Raw genomic sequence first — 18,130 nt, forward strand, 5'->3', positions numbered from 1 at the left:
GCTGCCAACTTTTTTTTTTTTTAACGTTTATTTTTGGAACAGAGACAGAGCATGAACTGGGGGGGGGGGGGGGGCGGGGGGGGAGGGTCAGAGAGAGGGAGACACAGAATCTGAAACAGGCTCCAGGCTCTGAGCTGTCAGCACAGAGCCCGACGCGGGGCTCGAACTCACGGACCGTGAGATCATGACCTGAGCCGAAGTCGGCCGCTTAACCACTGCGCCACCCAGGGGCCCCCACATGCTGCCAGCTTCTAACCTCAGTAGTGACTCTGTGCTTGTCTATTTATTTCTATGTAAATGGAATGTTGGGATGACCCCTCCTTGACCACCTGGTTCCCCCTCCCCTTTTCCTTGGGTGGCAGCCGCTTATGGGAGCAGGACCAGTAAGGGACTTTCAATTAAGACACACACACACACACACACACACACACACACACACACACGTCTCCTAATTAAACTCTTTTGCAAACAAAGGAATGCTCTTTTGCTCACAAAACTCTATTTCCACGTTCCCTGTTAATTAGCACTGTTTATAGCTCTCTAAAATTCTACCTATTAGAGATTTATTTGAATTTATACTTTTTTCCCTTGATTTTCCTTTTCTTTTTTTTTTTTAAATAGCACTTACTGGTATGGGAAAATCTGGAAAGCATGGATTCATGTACTCACTTGGGAAAAGCCATAAATTACAAGTCGTCTACCCAACAATTTTATTAGCTCCTAGTCTTAATGCATTTTTTCAATAATTGAGTTCATAAAGAACATAGCACGTATCATTTTTACTTATTTAGCATTTTATTTTATACAATTGCCATGTCATTACAACTTATTTGTAAACATTTTTTAAACGTTGGCATAATAGTCGTATCAATGTATCAATTTATTTGACCATCTCTGTAAAATTTTTAAGAGGTTTCTCATATTTTTGCTTGTATAAGTTTTAATATTTTAAATATTCTAATATTTTTGCTTGTATAAGTAACAGTCTCTTTCAACACTAGTTCTACTTTAGGAGTGGTAATATTTTCTGGGTTATTTGCTGAAATATCCATCAACTGCTTCACAGTTGTGAAATTACTATTTAAAGGTTCAAGGAAGTGCTGTTGAAACTGATGGTAGGTAGGACTGGATAGGATAGTTTCAGCAGCATGATTAAGGCTGTGTGCTCTATCAGAGTGTAAAAAGTTAGACAGGTAGAAGGGTGTGATAAAGGTAAATCAATTTTAATCATTGCTTACTTCTAGTCTTTCCAAGAACAGGGGAGGAGACTCATCAATATCACCCAAGCCCCATTCTCAGGACCTATATATAAGTTGAGCATTTAATATTATATAGTTCCGGTATATCAACAATTATTTATGCTCTTATGGGTTAAACTAGAAACCTCGCTTCCATTTACAAAGTTTTCCAAAAAGGGATTTACAAGCTTTTGGAATGCAACCCTTTCATCAATTGCAAAATGTATCTATAATAGCTGTGTCTATGAGTGAGTTTCTAGCTAATAGTAAAATTGTGGTTGTTTTCAGGACGATTTAGGCATATTAACATGTGTCAATAGTCACTTTTTTTTTTCATGTGAAACATGTTCCTCTATTCCTGTGCATATCCTCAGTTGTTAGGTAACAAAATTTACTTTAAAAGTTAACAATAGTAACAAATCTCAATTTTACACTTTGGCTTAAGCTATTTTAATGTGGAGAGATTTTTTTTTTTTAAATGTCCTTTATGAAAGAAATTCTTAGGTCCTGGGCTATGATTACCTGCCTACTGATCTGGTATAAATGTCATAAATCCATTCTTAAAATTTATAATAAGTCCTCTCATTTTGCAGATGAGAAAATTGTGGAGATCAGAGAGGTGGTGACTGGCTTAATGTCTCAGGGCTACTTTACTACTAGAATTTAAAACCTAGATTTTCTGATTCTTAGTCCACCAGTTTTTCTTTTACTCCATGCTGTCTCTTTTATGACATAACTGCATTGTAAAAAGACTCTTTTGGAAAAACACCTGCAGCCTATTAACAATCATGTAAGACAAGCCTGTTGGGAAACTATAACTTAATAAGCTGATAGTTAAGAGTGATTAATAGGACTATATTTCTTCTCTCCCACTGTGCCACAATGAGCTAGGGTGGGTATTTTACCATCTCAAGATGAAAAAGAACAGATGTATTGTCAGATCATAGATCATGGGTAGTCATTAAGTTTTATTATCTTTATAAAAATGTTCAATTTCAAGCATACTTGGTGTTGGAAATATGTTGTGAATCTAATGTTGCAATACCATTAAAACCATAAACTGAGACTACGACGACTATTACTGTATACTTGTGTGAGTGAATGGAGTCTAGTTGAGTGAAATGGAGAGTGAGTCATCCTAGGTGAGTGCTGGATATGCAGTTAGTGGAGACAACTTTCCAAATCAACAAATTTCCCTTAAAAGTATTCAACATTGGTTTAGGGACTGGGTCACAGTCCCTACCCTCAAAGGAATGAAATTGGGTTGGGCTGATGGAAGGCATATTTGAAACAGATTTTAAAACTGTGCAGTGTAGCATATGATTAAGTATAAAAACCAGCTACAGAAATGTATTTGTATAGGGGAAGAAGGGTTTAACATAAACTGAGTATCCAAGGTAGCTTCAAATATTTGGCCTAACTGAATTACTAAGTTGCTCTCTAGATATGGAGACAAATAAATTGTTCACCCTGTTGACTGGACAAAACTGAACATCAGGTTAAAAATGATAAAATTGCAACAACTAGGCTAATGTGTGGCAGTCACTGGGTTCTCAGATTTTTACTTAGTGAATTATTAGCTTGCTCAGTTCTAGATTCTAGTCATTCCTTGAGAATTCTGATCTGGTAGTTTTCATAATTTGGAGACTGTTGTGTCCATATACCAACCATATTTGAAGATGGCTCTATATTTTTCTCAGAAGAGTGGCAATATCTGATTCTTTCTGAAAGCTTACTGTTTGAGTGGGGAGGAGTGCTTAAGTTGGTATCTGCACAGTATTCTCTTATTCAGTATTTCTCTTTTCCTAATATCTAGACATAGAAAAAAAAAACTGTAAAAAAAAAAAGTGATACTCTCATTCAAATTCCAAAATTCCATATCCAGTGGCCTACCTGACATCTTCACTTGGGTGTTTATTAAGAATCTGAAACCTTAAATATATCCGGAGATGATCTCTTGTTTCTCCATTGTCCCCCTGCCACCTGTCACCCCATCCCAATCTTTCCTGTCTCAGCAAATGGGCACCAGCATTTACCTCATTGCTCTAAGCTGAAGACCGAAAAGTCATCCGTTATTCTTCCCTTTTTCTCACCTTCTACATCCGACCCATTACCAACTCTTGTTGAGTTTACCTGTTTAGTACACCTTAGTCAACTTCTATTGTCCTAAGTCACCATGATAAGTTCTTTGGACTAGAGTGTTTTTTTTTTTTAATATGAAATTTATTGCCAAATTGGTTTCCATACAACACCCAGTGCTCATCCCCACAGGTGCCCTCCTCAATACCCCTTACCCTCCCTCCCACCCCCCCCCCCCCATCAACCCTCAGTTTGTTCTCAGTTTTTAAGAGTCTCTTATGTTTTGGCTCCCTCCCTCTCTAACCTTTTTTTTTTTCTTTTCTTTTTTCCTTCCCCTCCCCCATGGTCTTCTGGTAAGTTTCTCAGGATACACATAAGAATGAAAACATATGGTATCTTTCTCTGTATGACTTATTTCACTTAACATAACACTCTCCAGTTCCATCCACATTGCTACAAAGGGCCATATTTCATTCTTTCTCATTGCCACGTAGTATTCCATGTGTATATAAACCACAATTTCTTTATCCATTTGTCAGTTGGACATTTAGGCTCTTTCCATAATTTGGCTATTGTTGAGAGTGCTGCTATAAACATTGGGGTACAAGTGCCCCTATGCATCAGCACTCCTGTATCCCTTGGGTAAATTCCTAGCAGTGCTATTGCTGGGTCATAGGGTAGATCTAGTTTTAATTTCTTGAGGAACCTCCACACTGTTTTCCAGAGCGGCTGCACCAGTTTGCATTCCCACCAACAGTGCAAGAGGGTTCCCGTTCCTCCACATCCTCGCCAGTATCTATTGGACTAGAGTGTTCTAACACAAGGGGAGGCAGTAGCACATTATGGTTAGGAATACAGGGCTAGACTGAACTGCTTGGATTTGAATTCCAGCTTTCGCACTGGTAACTGTTAGGAGCTCACCTCAGCTGGGAAAGCGGGCTGATCTTCAGATGTTAGAGTAGCTAATTAATGCAACAAACTCAGAATGAAAGAGGTAGGGCTTTAATCTGCTGCAATGGTACCTGTGAGAGTATAAAACTGGAGAAGGCACTGATGCCCCCTGTCACATTCCATCATGGAAAGATGCACTAATCCAGGGTTGGGTATATCAGCACAGATGTCGGATGTTGCTGGAACTAAAGGCTGCAGCAATTTTATGGACCCTATCGTTGAGGGGAGGGTGAAGGAGGTAGGTTAGGAGTGGAAAATCACAGGGAAAAGTCACAGTGGAACAAAGTGTTTTCAGGGTTTCCACTTCTTCCCGTCAAAAGGAAGACTCAGCAGAAGCACCTGAAGAAGGCTTCTGCCCCAGGTCTCGGATAAAGAGACCCAGAGATGAAGACACCAGGCTAGGAATGCAAATATGTGAAGAGCATGAGTAAGCAGGGAGCCTGAGTGGACTGCCGCTGCCTTCAAAGACTGCAATGCATTGGCTGTGTGCCAAGTCTGGGTGGGGGGCAGCAGCTTTCTCCCACCAGGCTTGCCAGGTAAAGCCTTTGTAATTGCCATGGTCACATCTGAAAAATCACATAGGTTTTTAACCATGAGCCAGCCTGACTCCTCAGCTATGTGACCTTGGGCAAGTTTCTTAACTGCTCCCTGCTACAATTTATAAAGGAGATGTAAAATTATGAGAATTACATATTTTATGTAGTTTTCTATTGCTGCTGTAACCAACTACCCAAATTTAGTGTCTTAAAACCTCAAACATTTATTATCTTAACAATTCACGAGGTCAGAACATTATTGGAATAAAGGTGAAAATTTGTATGATTACATCAATAAGTGTAGAAATAAGCACTTCATAAAGTTCAATCCCTTTAGATAAAAACTGTGAAAATTCAGAATTTAAAAGAATTTCTTGATTTGATAAAGACACATTGTATACCAAAAATTCTACAGTAAATATCATATTAATGGGGAAACTTTATTCTCATCAAGATCTGCTCCAAGACAGGAATCCTCAATATCACTGTTAATGTTTGACATAATACTGAAGGTTCGACTAATGCCATGCTGTAAAGAAAGTAAGTAAAAGTTATCAGGATTGGAAAGAGAAAATTATTTGCAGATATAATTACATAAGAAATAAATGGATTGAACAGAACAACTGTTAGAACTAATGGGATGAAAATGATAGCGTTTGTCTTTATCAGCAATAACCAATCAGAAAATTTAATTGGAAATTAGACACTACCTGCTAAAACTATAAAATAAGAAATAACCTCTCAAAAATTAAAAAAAAAACACTTTACAGATAAAACCTTAAAACTTTTTAAAGACTATGACCTGAAGGTGGAGGAAAACATTTAAGACCCAAAAAGTTCAAACTTTATGGTGAAAAATTGCTCCAAAATTAAGAGGTTCTTTCATTTGAAGGACATCATACAGAAAGATGACAGATGGGGAAAAGAGATCTATAATGTCTAAGTCCAACATAGGATTGATATATATATAATATATAAACAAATGCTGCATATCAACAAGAAAAAGACAGGAAACCCAGAGACAAATGGGCAAAGGACATGGTTAGGCAATTCACAGAAGGAGAAGCCCAGCTGGCTAACAAGTATATGAAGAGATGCAAAACAAAACAGGCAAGTTTCAAATAAAAATTAGGTTCCACATCAGAATAGCAAATATTAGAAAATAGAAAATACTAAATTTTAATGACCATGTGAGAACTCTTAAGCCCTGATATTTAGAGTGTTAGCTGGTAGGGCCATTCCAAAAAATAATTCTAGAACAATTTGGTAAAACTAAATATGTGTGTGCCTATGGTTCAGTTGTCTCATGCTTTATATTTCCTAGAAGAGTTTCACACTTGTCTATAAGGGGACATTATAACTTGTTAATTGTGGCCTTGTTTAAGGTAGACGTTTGTACTGCTTCCTGTTTTTGTTTTAAAACAATACTGCTATAAGTATTCTTGAATGTCTTCATATGTGCCAGAGTTTTTCTGGGGGAATTGCTGGATCACAGGGAATGCACCTCTCCAAGTTTAATAGGTGATCCTAATGGTTTTCCAAAGTGGTGATATCAGCTAATACTTTCTTTAGCAGTGTATAAGAGAGGTGACTATTCCTAGATTGTGGTCAACACTTCAGATTGTCAGATTTTCAAAATCTTGCCAAGAGAGTCAGTGTGAAATATATCACAGTGTGACTCAAATTTTCATTTTCCTTATTACTAAAAAGTTTAGCAGCATGTTTATAATTTATTGGCCATTTGTGCTTCAGTCTTCTATGAAGTGCATTGTGGCAAAGAATATAATCTGTGTGATACCAATCATTTAAAATTAGTTGAATTTTAAAACACTGACCCAGAATGCATTCAGCTCTTGTAAATTACCATTTCTAGAGAGGCCTGAAATACTTCACTTTTTGGGTGAAATGTTCTATATATATTTATTAGGTAAAGCTTGTTAGCTGTATTGTTTAAATCTTCTATATCCTTACTAATTTTTTTCTGCTTGATTTTTGGGCTATCAATCACTGAGGTCTGAGGTGTGTTAAAAACTTCTTCAGCTCTACCATTGTGTTTATTTCTTTTTGTAATTCTTTTAAGTTTAGCTTTATATAGTTTTAAGCTATATTATTTAGAGCTTTATTATTTGGAATTTTTATATCTGATGGTGAATTAACCTTTTCTCATTATGTAGTTTGTCTCAATGCCCTTTGTCTTAAAAATCTATCTTGTCTGATATTAATATTGTAACATCAGCTTTATTTTGGTTATCTGCAATGTGCATATTTTTTTTTCATCTTTTTATTTCAACTATTAGTTACCCTTATGTCACAGGATCCTTTTTATTTTTATTTATTTTACTTAAAAAATTTTAAATGTTTATTTATTGAGACAGAGCATGAGCAGGGGTGGGGCAGAGAGAGAGAGGGAGACACAGAATACAGAGCAGGTGGGGCTCCAAGCTGTCAGCACAGAGCCCAACGTGGGCCTGGAACTCATCAACCATGAGATCATGACCTGAGCCAAAGTCAGATGCTTAACTGACTGAGCCACCCAGGTGCACAAACACAGGATTCTTTTTAAAGCAGCTTATAAGTGGATTTATTTTTACCCAATCCAATAATCTTCACTCTTAAACACATTCATTTTTTAATTTAAATTTACATAATAATCATATTTTAAATTTATTTTCATGTGCTAATGTTTATTAAAACATGATTTTGGGGGCACCTGGATGGCTCAGTTAAGCATGCCACTTTTGGTTACAGCTCAGGTCATGATCTCGCTGTTTGTGAGTTCAAGCCCCGCATTGGGCTCCCCGCTGAAGGTGCAGATCCTGCTTGGGATTCTCTCTCTCCACCCTCTCTGCCCCTCCCCCACTCACATATTCTGTCTTTGTCAAAATAAATAAACTTAAAAAAAAAGCATGAATTTGTTTTTTATTTATCCAGCTTTTCTGTTTTTCTCTTTTCTAACTTAGTACTTCCTGAATCTGAAGATTTAAATCATTCAAACTAGAAAATTCAGCGATTATTTCTTTGAATATAGTCTCCCCAAAGTTTCCCTATTCACTCCTTCACACATTCCAATTTGACTTTTGTAAAAGTAGATATTTCCACTCTACCGTCTCTTCAAGATTTTTCATATGCTTGTGTCTCTGTCTGCATTATGCAAAATATTCTGATTTATCATCCAGTTTATTCTGTCTTATGCTGTGTCTATTCTTTTGTTTAGCCATCCTTTAAATTTTAAATTAAAATTATTTTAGGGGTGTCTGGGTGGTTCAGTCAGTTAAGCATCTGACTCTCGATTTTGGCTCAGATCATGATCTCAGGGTGGATCGAGCCCCACATCGGGCTCTGCACTGGGTGTGGAGCCTGCTTAGCCTGCTTAAGACTCACTCTCTCTCTCTTTCTCCCCCACTTTTCTCTTCCTCCACCCCTCCCCCCATACCACCCCCGCTTGGGCATTCTGTCTCTCTCTATATATATCTAAATAAATAAAGGAAAAAATAAAACTTTTATTTTTCATTTCTAGAAGTTCTATTTGGTTCTTTTTTTGAAACTTCCTTTTTGTGTTTTTTTTTGTTCTTTATTCATATTTTAAATTCTTAGGCACATAGTTTATTGGAGGAAGTGAACCCAGGGAAACATTGGAGAAAGTGAAACAAAGAAAGGAGGGAAAGCCAATATAAGGGTGTCCCATGGATTGATCTTCACTGTGGGCAATTGGGACTCAATTCCATCATGACTTCTGAAGATCTCGTACCTTAGAATTGTCCACTAAAAGAGTGAAAAATGAGGGCATTTATCCATTAACTTTCATACTCCATTGGTCAAAGGTTGCCCCAGGATGGCAACGTTCCATAATTCCAGATGTGTGTGCATGACTGCCTTCTTGACTTCTGAATACATCCTAACTGACATGAGAGAAGCCCAGGGATAGAAAGCAAGAGATAAGTGGAACAGCTGAAGTGAAACAGTACCAGATTACACCTGTCATTCTCTATTACATAATTACACTCTCTGGTGTCTTCTGGGGTCTAATTCTTATGATTATATTTTCCAATGGCCCTAAACTCACGGTCCTTTATTTATGTGTTTTGTGATACTCTAGATTTTATTGTCTGGTAGTTTATTTGTGGGAATTCTTTGGGAATCGACTTTACAGTTGGCCCCTTTTGAGTGGGGTCGCTTTTGATTCTTCCAGGCATCTGAGTGCACTACCAGCACAATAAAATTTTAAACCATATTCTTAACCTGAAGTTTCTTTGGCACCACTCTAGTAGTGTAAATTTGGACTAGGAACCCAAATAAAGGTCTGTTTGTGGTTATGAATTCTTAGGAGAGATTTTTTTTTTTTTTGGCCCTCTACTAGCACCTAGGGATTGAAAAGTTAGTTTTTCTTATTATCTCTAATGTAGGCAGTAGATCTGTGGGTCACTGAAGTCTCCTATTAGTCTCTCCACCCAGTCAGGCCACTTGTGTCTCCATGGCCTATGACCCTATGAGAAATCAAAGATCAAGGTCTACAGGAACATTGAATATTATCAGAGTGAAAACTGACTTCGGGGTTCTGCTTGTCTCTTTGGGTCCACATTTTCATGTGATTTTAGGCACCTAAGTATTCCTTACTTTCTTGCCAGTTTATTAGTATATTTTAAAAAGTTTTTTTCCTTTTAATATTCTGTATTGATTTTGTGTGTTTTCAAAGGGAGGGTCAGTCAGACCATTTAGGCTACAATTACTGCCTGAGATGGAAATACTCATTATTGTCTTTAAGTCAGAAAAGCAAATGAAATTTCTCATAATTCAGGAAGTCTTTGAAAATTCACCATTACTACCAGACAATAATCAGAGCACAAGTTGGAGAATCAGTTTGCCTGAGTTGGAATGCTGGTTCTAACATTTACCAGCTGTATGGTAACAGGTAACTCAATCAACCTCCTATTGCCTCAGTTTTTCATCAGAGTAACAGTACCTGCTTCAGAGGGTTGTGATGAGAATTTAATAAGTTAATATACATACAGCACTCAGAATAGTGGAAAATATACATTAGCTCAATACATTAGTGCTCAATATACATTAGCTATTATATTACTATTATTATTCTTCCAAGCTTGTCTGGTAACCAATCTCTTCTTTCATTGCCCTCTGACTGAATTGAGTGTGTGTCATTATTTCTCTTAAAGTTCTCCTCCAACTGTTAGAGGAGATCATTCTCAAAGAACACCTGTACCATCACTTAGGAAGAATTTTCAGCCCAGCCTTCCATGAGATCCCATTCATTATTGCTGCCTCCTCATCTATTTTCTTTCTTTATCGTAAGTTTGTTAGGGTTCTCTGTGGGGAGCAGAGGGAACCTGACAGGGCTGCCTTATTTGGGGACAAGACTCTCAACAATGCTACCCCCCCCCCCCCCACCTATCCTACTAATCCTAACACTAGAACAAAAGCTCCAAAACCAAGATTTACAGCATCAGGAAGACTTCAAAACCTCAAGCCATCAGCTCTAGGTTTGAGTTTCTGTTCTGTAACTTACTAATGAGGTAAATGATGTTACCATGTCTATAGACCTCTCAAGTGTTGTTGCAATAATTAAACAAGAAAATGTACTTACAGATCCTGGTGACAGTAAAGCCCTAAATTGATATAAGCATTATTAAGAGGTTAGGAACCCCTGTTAAAAGATAGGAGGTGATTTAAAAAAAAAATAACCATGACCAACTTTTATTTACACCTAGAGGAATGGAGCATCCTGTTGATAAATGCTTGTGAACATGACACAATATGAAGCCTAGGTGACATAACATCATTAAAGATGAACAGACATCACCACACACAGCAGTGTGCTCCTCCCCAGACCGAATGCAGTGATCATTGGCTTATGCACGAGAGGCTAGAGTTTGTGTGTGAACATAGGGTTCAGCTGTATGTACTAATTCCCCTAAGTGCTTGTGACACTATGTCAAGAGTTCAGCGGCTGAGTTTCACATAGGGCAGTGTGATACATCGGGATTATTAGGATCCTCCCGGAATAACTTCCCTGAGTTGATTGCCTTTGACAGATCAGTTTGCTTTGATTAAAAAGCAATTGCTGCTGTCTAGTCAAATTTAAACACTTTGGCTAGAAAAAGCTGAACTCTAACTCTGTCCAGTCTATAGAAACACCTTGATGTGAAAAATACATCGAATGTAGTGATGTAAAGAGAAAACTGAGTTAGCAATTCTCTGGGGTACAGTTTTGTAATAATGTGAGGGAGCATAAATGCCAAACAAAAGTGACCCCAGGCATATGTGAGGGAGGGAAGAGTACATTGCTTTTAATAGCAACTTTACTTGTGCCCAATGTACTGCTAAATCAGTAACAATGTTTGAGGTACCACTCTGCTCCACACTCATACAACATTCACTACCATTAGATTTGGGAGTAAAAAGGATCCATCTTCTGGGATGAACAACGGAAAATATTTGGGGATATAGGCATCTCTCCCTTTCCCCTTTCTGAATAGACCTAGGAATTTAATAGAAGAAACAATACTATCAAGACGGCTGAAGTAGCAGTATGCTAAAACGTAAACCATCTTTTAAAAAATGAATGGAGGGGCACCTGGGTGGCTCAGTCAGTCAAGCATCCGACTTCGGCTCAGGTCATGATCTCATGGTTCATGAGTTCGAGCCCTGCATCAGGCTCTGTGCTGACAGCTCAGAGCTTGGAGCCTGCTTCAGAATCTGTGACTTTCTCTCTGTCTCCTCCCCAGCGCATGCTGTCTCTCAAAAATAAACGTTAAAAATTTTTTTTAAAATGAATGGAATATCTGATTTTAGTGAAATTTACCCTTAATGCCTGACATTACATTCCCAGCCTGCATGAGTTGTAGGACAAGATGATATTAAGCTGACATCCAATTTATCTCTGGTGGATCAGCAAAGAAAGTATTGAAACTAGTGTTAGAGGAAAGTCTCCTATACACTATCCCTTGCATCACAGCTTGCTTTTATGTTTAGGCTTCTTGAGATCTTTGAATATGGAGGCTGACTGGGATGTTTAAAGTGGAGGGCATGAGAAGCCTGGCTTGATGGGCTTCTCTCTTCTTGGGAATTTAAGTCCCCGGAGGGTATAATCCTTACATGGACCCAGGCTACAGAAAGCACTGGTTATACAGTTTTAATTTTAGTGAATTTGTAGTGAACTTTTATCCACAAAGAGCACTGTTGCCATGTCATCTATTAATATATCTGTGGAGTTGTGCAACCATCATGATCTAAGCTTAGGCAATTTTGATCACCCAAAAGAAACCCAGGTATCCATTAGCATTCTGTCCAGCAGAACACTGCGTACCAGTAATCAATGCCAGGAGAGGACTCCAACTACATGGAGGATAGAAAAGAACATTACAGTGAGAGCCAACTGGTATAGAGTCCAAATACTTGTGCCCACTGCATCTTAGTATCAGAGTCACGAAGGAAAATGGAACATAGCTAAACACTGGATGGAACAATGCTTTTACTCACACAGAGAAGAGACAGCCTGGAACTTCCAGAAAGACCCGGCCAAAAGCAGTTCCATGGAGTACACCGAGAATCACACTGTGGAACAGCACTGTGCAATGACAGCCAGCCAGCTTGCTGCAGGGTACCCTTTACAGGCCATCCCCAACCGCTTCCCCAATTACATCCGTGTACCCAGGAGGCCTGAAGCCAACCCTATGAAGGAACTGCAGCCCAAAGAGGAGGATGACTACCATGACATGAGTGTCCAGTGTTGGAAGGAGAGTGTGGGCTCAGGGGTTGCTGGCTTCCTTGAGTGGCGGTCATCAAGCTGCCAGACTGCCTGGCCAGCTGCCACCTGTTGCTGATATATGCTCTGAGTTAGCAATAGCTCTGGGCCAGGGACAGACAGAAGAAGCTCCGTAGGTGGAGCCCAGCTGCCCTCACTTTCTCCTGGGGGCCACTCCACCCCTTCTCTCTCCCAGAGCAGCCCCTGTCCCCTGCTCCTGAGGGTCTTCTGGGTTTTGGGCTCTCCCTCCTAAAATGTGGCCAAAGAACTTTGTGTTGGGGGTCTTGAGCTTCACTGGGAACTTGTCCCTAGGCCGGTCCCTCACTTCAGCCTGAATGTCCTCCTTGGTGGGGGCAATGGCTCCTTGTGGGGCCCTTCTCCGTCTGAGGTCTCAGCAGGGCTGTCTGGATGTGCCGGTTTCTCTTCAGCCCCTCTCTTCACTGCTCCTGTCATGCTTCTTGGGGAGCAAACAGGTCCTCCCTGTGGTCCCATAGACCACAGCACCACATCTGGGGAAGGTGGAGGAAAAGGGCCACAAGGTGCATCAGATCATAGGTGATGTAGCTGTCAGTCTTCTTCAGGCCCAGGATGCATGGAGCGAAGCAGGGCTTGTTCTCAGCGCCGCATCACTGTGTGGCTGTTCCAGAGGAAGAAGGCAAACTGGAACAGGTTTTTGGTGACACTGTGAGGACAATGGCCTTCATCCAGAAGCGCTTGTTTGGCCACTGGATGGACAGCATGGCCCACAGAAAGATGAACACGGCGGCGCCAGGAAGGTGGCTGAGACGGTGACCACGTGGTTGAGGACGATGAGGACGGAGCAGAGCAGTTCCGAGTGGGCGGCCATACACTGGTAAGTGGCCTACAGAAGCCTCAGTGCCTGGCCCTGCCCCACCGCGAACCGCTGGGCCTTCTCCAGCTCTGGGACACACAGGTGCCTGGTGAGGAGAGGTTCACTGCCCATGCGCGTCCGGCTGCCAGTGTGGGCTGGAAGCTCCCACGGTCACACAGGGAAGCCCACCAGCTCAGGACCACTTCCTCCTCGCTGCTGCTGCTGCTGCTAAAGGTACTGTAGCCGGTGCTGAGGGGACTGATTGTGTCGTCGGTTGTGCTGCTCAGCGGCTCACCTGATGCTGTGCTTGGTGCAGCGCGGGCCTCTGAGGGGCCTGGCAGCGTGGCCTGGGCTTTGCTCTCCTACAGCTGGTCCAGCAGGCGTTGGTGCGTCTCTCTGCCCCGGAAGGAGATCCTGCGAGTGGAGTTGGCACCGGCGCGCAGCACGTCGCTCTCGGCGCTGTGGTGCCGCGCGAAGCTGTGCAGCCAATACGTCGGCCCGCGCCTTCGGCTCAGGCCTCCTTCCCCGCGGGAACTCCACGGGGCTCGTGCTCAGCTCTCGCTGGGTCACGTGGCTGCGCCAGGCCTTCCGCTGGCTCCGCCTCTGGGCGCAGGCTGTCCCGCGGGCAGTTGTCCTGCCGGGCCCTGCCACCGCCGCCTCAGCACTGCCGGGACGTTGGACACCCGCTCCTGCTGTGCCATCTGAAGGGCGCTCTGTGCCCCCGCCTGGGGTCCGTGGACTGGGCCTCCTTCCCCTCCTCACTGTCGGACCCGAAAAGAAAGTAGTCCCGGGCGGAAGTGGACGGGTCGGGGGCGGTCTCGCCACAGCCACCTCCACTGTTACTGCGGCAGGGAGAAGCCCCCTGGATTGCCGGGCCCTGGCTCCTGGTTTCGGGACGGACCACTGCCCGCTGGGTCTTGTCTGTGCTTCTCCTGCTTGGCACAGTTGTGCCAGGGACTTCTTTGCTTTGTGCCACGGTTGGATGCTTTTGAGGTTGACAGCATTGTAGAGGGCGAAACTCCTGGAGGCCTGCAGGGCGGGTGGCGTGGACCTTGGCCTCCATGTGCAGCAAGCGGTGGCTGAGGAAGAGGCAGCGCTGCAGCAGCAAGAACAGGGAGCAGAGGCCTTCGCAGAGGACCCGGCCTCCTCCACGGGCAGCAGGCAGTCCTGGTTCCTGCCCAGCGTCTCCTTGGAGTCATAGTAACCTTTGACTTCAATAAAAGCTGAGTGACCCAGCTGAAGTTGCTCTGCATTTACTCCACAAACATACAGGACAGGAACAAGAGCATGTTCTTGGAGATGATGGTGGTGACCGTGTATAGAGAATGTGGCAGTCCCATGGCAGGAGGCAGGCACGTGTGTTCTTCTGCAGCTTGGTGCTGAAGAGCAGCAGGTATAAGCAGGCTAGTACGTAGCCCAGCTTGAAGATGCTGATGTGAGTGGCCCCCTTGACTAAGGCCAACCAGAAGAGGAATGAGAAGATGGCCACCTTCATCATGTTGAGGTAGGACCTTCAGGGGATGAAGTTGGGCATGGGTTAGGCTCCCCTCCACAGGCTCCAGGTGGTCAGTATTGATGCTGGCCACCCCTCTGTGTGCTTGGCAGGAGGTGCAGAGCAGCAGGAGGAAGCCATTTATGAGGTTGGTAGAGTTGAGGGCCCTGAATAAATTGGGCAGGTACCCCACTTGCATGTGGAGTTCACAAGGATGGCCTGGCCCCAGTGCTACAGGTAGTTTATGCACAGGGTGGGGAGAATGCCCAGGTACAGCAGGTACTGGTGCAGCAGCAAGAGTGCCAGGAAGAGGCACTGACCAGAATGCTGGTGGGTGAGGATGGCCATGCAGGATGATCATGACATTCCTGCACTGCCCATACATGTTCATGGCCATCAGGAATATCCCCAGCCCAAGTTTGTAGAAGAAGAACTTGAGGCAGCTGAGCAAGTCCTGGCTCAGCCACTGGGGAGTGCTGTCATTTATAGACAGCAGGGGCCAGCAGGTGTTGTGGATGGTGATGTTCCTGGCATTGGTACATGGTGGCCTCAGATGCCAGCAGCAGTAGGGTCTGTAGGTGGTTCTGGATGTAGCCCAGGTTTGGGAAGCCCTTCCACACCCCCAAACCTGTTAGCAGGGTTAATGGGCCTCTGGTATAGCAAAAACTGATTTTTTTTTTCTTCTGTCTTCTGAAAGTTGGTGCTATTGAGAAAGGGTTCAGTATAGTTTCTGGAGTACTCATGGGGTTGATGATCTCGATAGACAGTCTTTCACAGGGTGATGATGCCGATCCAGACAGTAGACTGGCAAGAAGCCATGGACCAGAAGTGGGGGTAAGGCAAGGTGAAGGCCTACAGCACAACCAGTGAAAGGTTCATCATTAACACCTCCTTTGGGGCCATCCAGATAGTGTATAAGACTACCAGCTTGAAGATATGCAGCTTTAGCAGTTATCACAAGAACACCTGCATGTCGGTGAGGATATCCCAGAAGCCAGTGGCCAACTCCAACAGCTGTTTGCCCACAAGGCCCCACTTGTTTGCTGTTGCTTCTGGAACTTGTGTGGCTTGGTGGGAGCCAGCTGTGCTCAGCCCCTTGTCCTTAGAAACCTATTCTTCCTCCTCCTGCTGCTGGACCAGTGGGGTGCCACTTACCACACCCTGCCTGTGAACCCAGCACAGGAGGTGGTGCCGGGTCAGGGGACATGCTTCAGACTGAAGAGTTGCATAAAGGGCTGGTGGAAGGAGTGCTGTGCAGGATGTAGGGGAGCAGGAAAAAGCCAGGGATGAAGATGCTGGAGAAGAACTTGGACATGCTGAGCTGCTCCAGGCTCAGGTCCCCCAACTGCTCATTGCCCATCAGGTTGTGCCAGTATATGATGAAGTTGTGTAACTGGAAAGTATAGACAGCGATGAACACCAGCATGGTGTAGGCTACACCCAGCCACCAGAACGCTTTGAACAACTTCTGCTACCGGCTATAGTAGATGTGGAAGAGGGTGAGGCAGAGCAAGAAGGAGAACACAGAGACGATCTTGTAGATGATGGGGCAGCTGGCAAAGCTGACACCAATGAACATCCCATCAGACATGTAGATCTAGTACTTGGCATAGACACCTGTGATTGGCTGCCCCAGGCTCTGAAACAGCATCTACATAAACTCTGTGTCTTCCGTGGTGACTTCCATTAGTGCAGTGGGGTCTTCACCTTCAGCAGCTTTTTCCCCTTCCTACCTCTTCCCCTTCCCCTCCCCACACCCTTCCTCTCCCCAATCCTCCTCCCCCTCCTCCTCCTCCTTTTTCTTTAAATGTTTATTTATTTTTGAAAGAGAGAGAGAGAGAGAGAGCATGAGCAGGGCCGAGAGAAGAGGGGAACAGGGGATCTGAAGCAGGCTCCACACTGACAGCACAGGGCCCGATGTGGAGTTCAGACTCATTAACTGTGAGATAATGACCTGAGCCAAAATAAGACTTAAATGACTGAGCTACCCTGGCACCCCTAGCAGCTACCTTTTGATACACCAGGTGTAGCAGGAGCCAGAAGGTAAGAATGTACAGCACCATGGCACCCAGGTTTAAGCAGAGGTAGCAGGTGTTCTCTAGCTCCAGATGGCCAGGCTGACAGGGCCAGGGTCGTGGTGAGCTCGGGACACTCCTCCATGACCCACTTGTAGGGTAGCCCACATAGTGCCAGCCTGTAGAGCAGGATGGAAGGTGATCAGAGCATGGCCAGCTGGTGGCAGCTGCACATCATCCAGATGAGGCAAGCCCAGAGCAGCAGCACAAAGGCATGAAGGCCAGCCAGCTGTGGTAGGTGATGCTCCATATGATTATGGTGATAAGGGCACACACATGCATAGAACACTGTTCCGTGATGAAGTGGGCCCCATGTCTCTCTAGGCTCAGCCTGGGGCACAGAGGGGTACAGCTGGATGGGGCTGTGGCCAGTCAGGTTATGCCTGGTGTAGTTGTCAGTCTCTATGTCAGGTCCTGTGAGTATCATGTGCTGGGCAGCCTCCTCTTTCATGGCAGCCCTGGCCTGGCCCTAGACCACAGTCCACCTTGGTTAGCTCCACCTGTCTTTCTTCCTTGCCCCTGGAACCTCCTTTCTCTGGTCCAGGGGTGGTGTATGCAGAGCTTCAAGAGTGAGATTCATTACCTTGACTGGAAGACATCTGAGGCCCTGGAAGAGGTCTTCAAGAGGCTGCAGTTCAAGGTTGGGAGTCTGGATGAAGATGGTGTCTTAGCCTTCTTCAACATAATTGAGTACGCTGAGTGGGCCATCCTTCTCAAATCTTGTTCAACAAGCACATTACCAGTGGGGGTTGGCAGGCTGCCATACAGGCCTGGGGTGATATACCTGTCAAACCATAATGCAGGTGTCCTAAGGTGAGCTCAGGAAGGTGAGCTTCCATGGACCAGAAGGACAAATGCTCCCTTGATTTTGATTTTCAGTGTGAATACACATTGTGAAAACAGGCCCTCATGATCCTTCTGATATCTTGGTAAGTTTTAAGTAGGAGGTGTCAGAAGAGTTACCACAAGGATAACTGGCTTGTGGTGGCCAAACGTTCATAACAGTGTTGCTTTATGATCCTTTGAAATTGTCTCTTCCTATCATTGTGAAGTAGAATTCACCAAGCATTGGTGAATTATTCATTCATTAATAGGGAGGGAGAGTCGGGATTAGACCATCATGGGATAGGTTAGTTTTACCTTACTGATAATGTGTTACTGCCATGGT

General features: G+C 43.5%; 1 pseudogene; it reads right to left on the reverse strand.

The window, feature by feature from the left end:
• Nucleotides 1–12,266: 12,266 nt before the first annotated feature.
• Nucleotides 12,267–16,574, reverse strand: LOC106981844 (piezo-type mechanosensitive ion channel component 1-like; annotated as a pseudogene).
• Between the last annotated feature and the right edge of the window lie 1,556 nt (nucleotides 16,575–18,130).

This window comes from Acinonyx jubatus, chromosome B2 (assembly GCF_027475565.1).
Source record: "Acinonyx jubatus isolate Ajub_Pintada_27869175 chromosome B2, VMU_Ajub_asm_v1.0, whole genome shotgun sequence".
In the NCBI taxonomy this organism is placed as follows: domain Eukaryota; kingdom Metazoa; phylum Chordata; class Mammalia; order Carnivora; family Felidae; genus Acinonyx; species Acinonyx jubatus.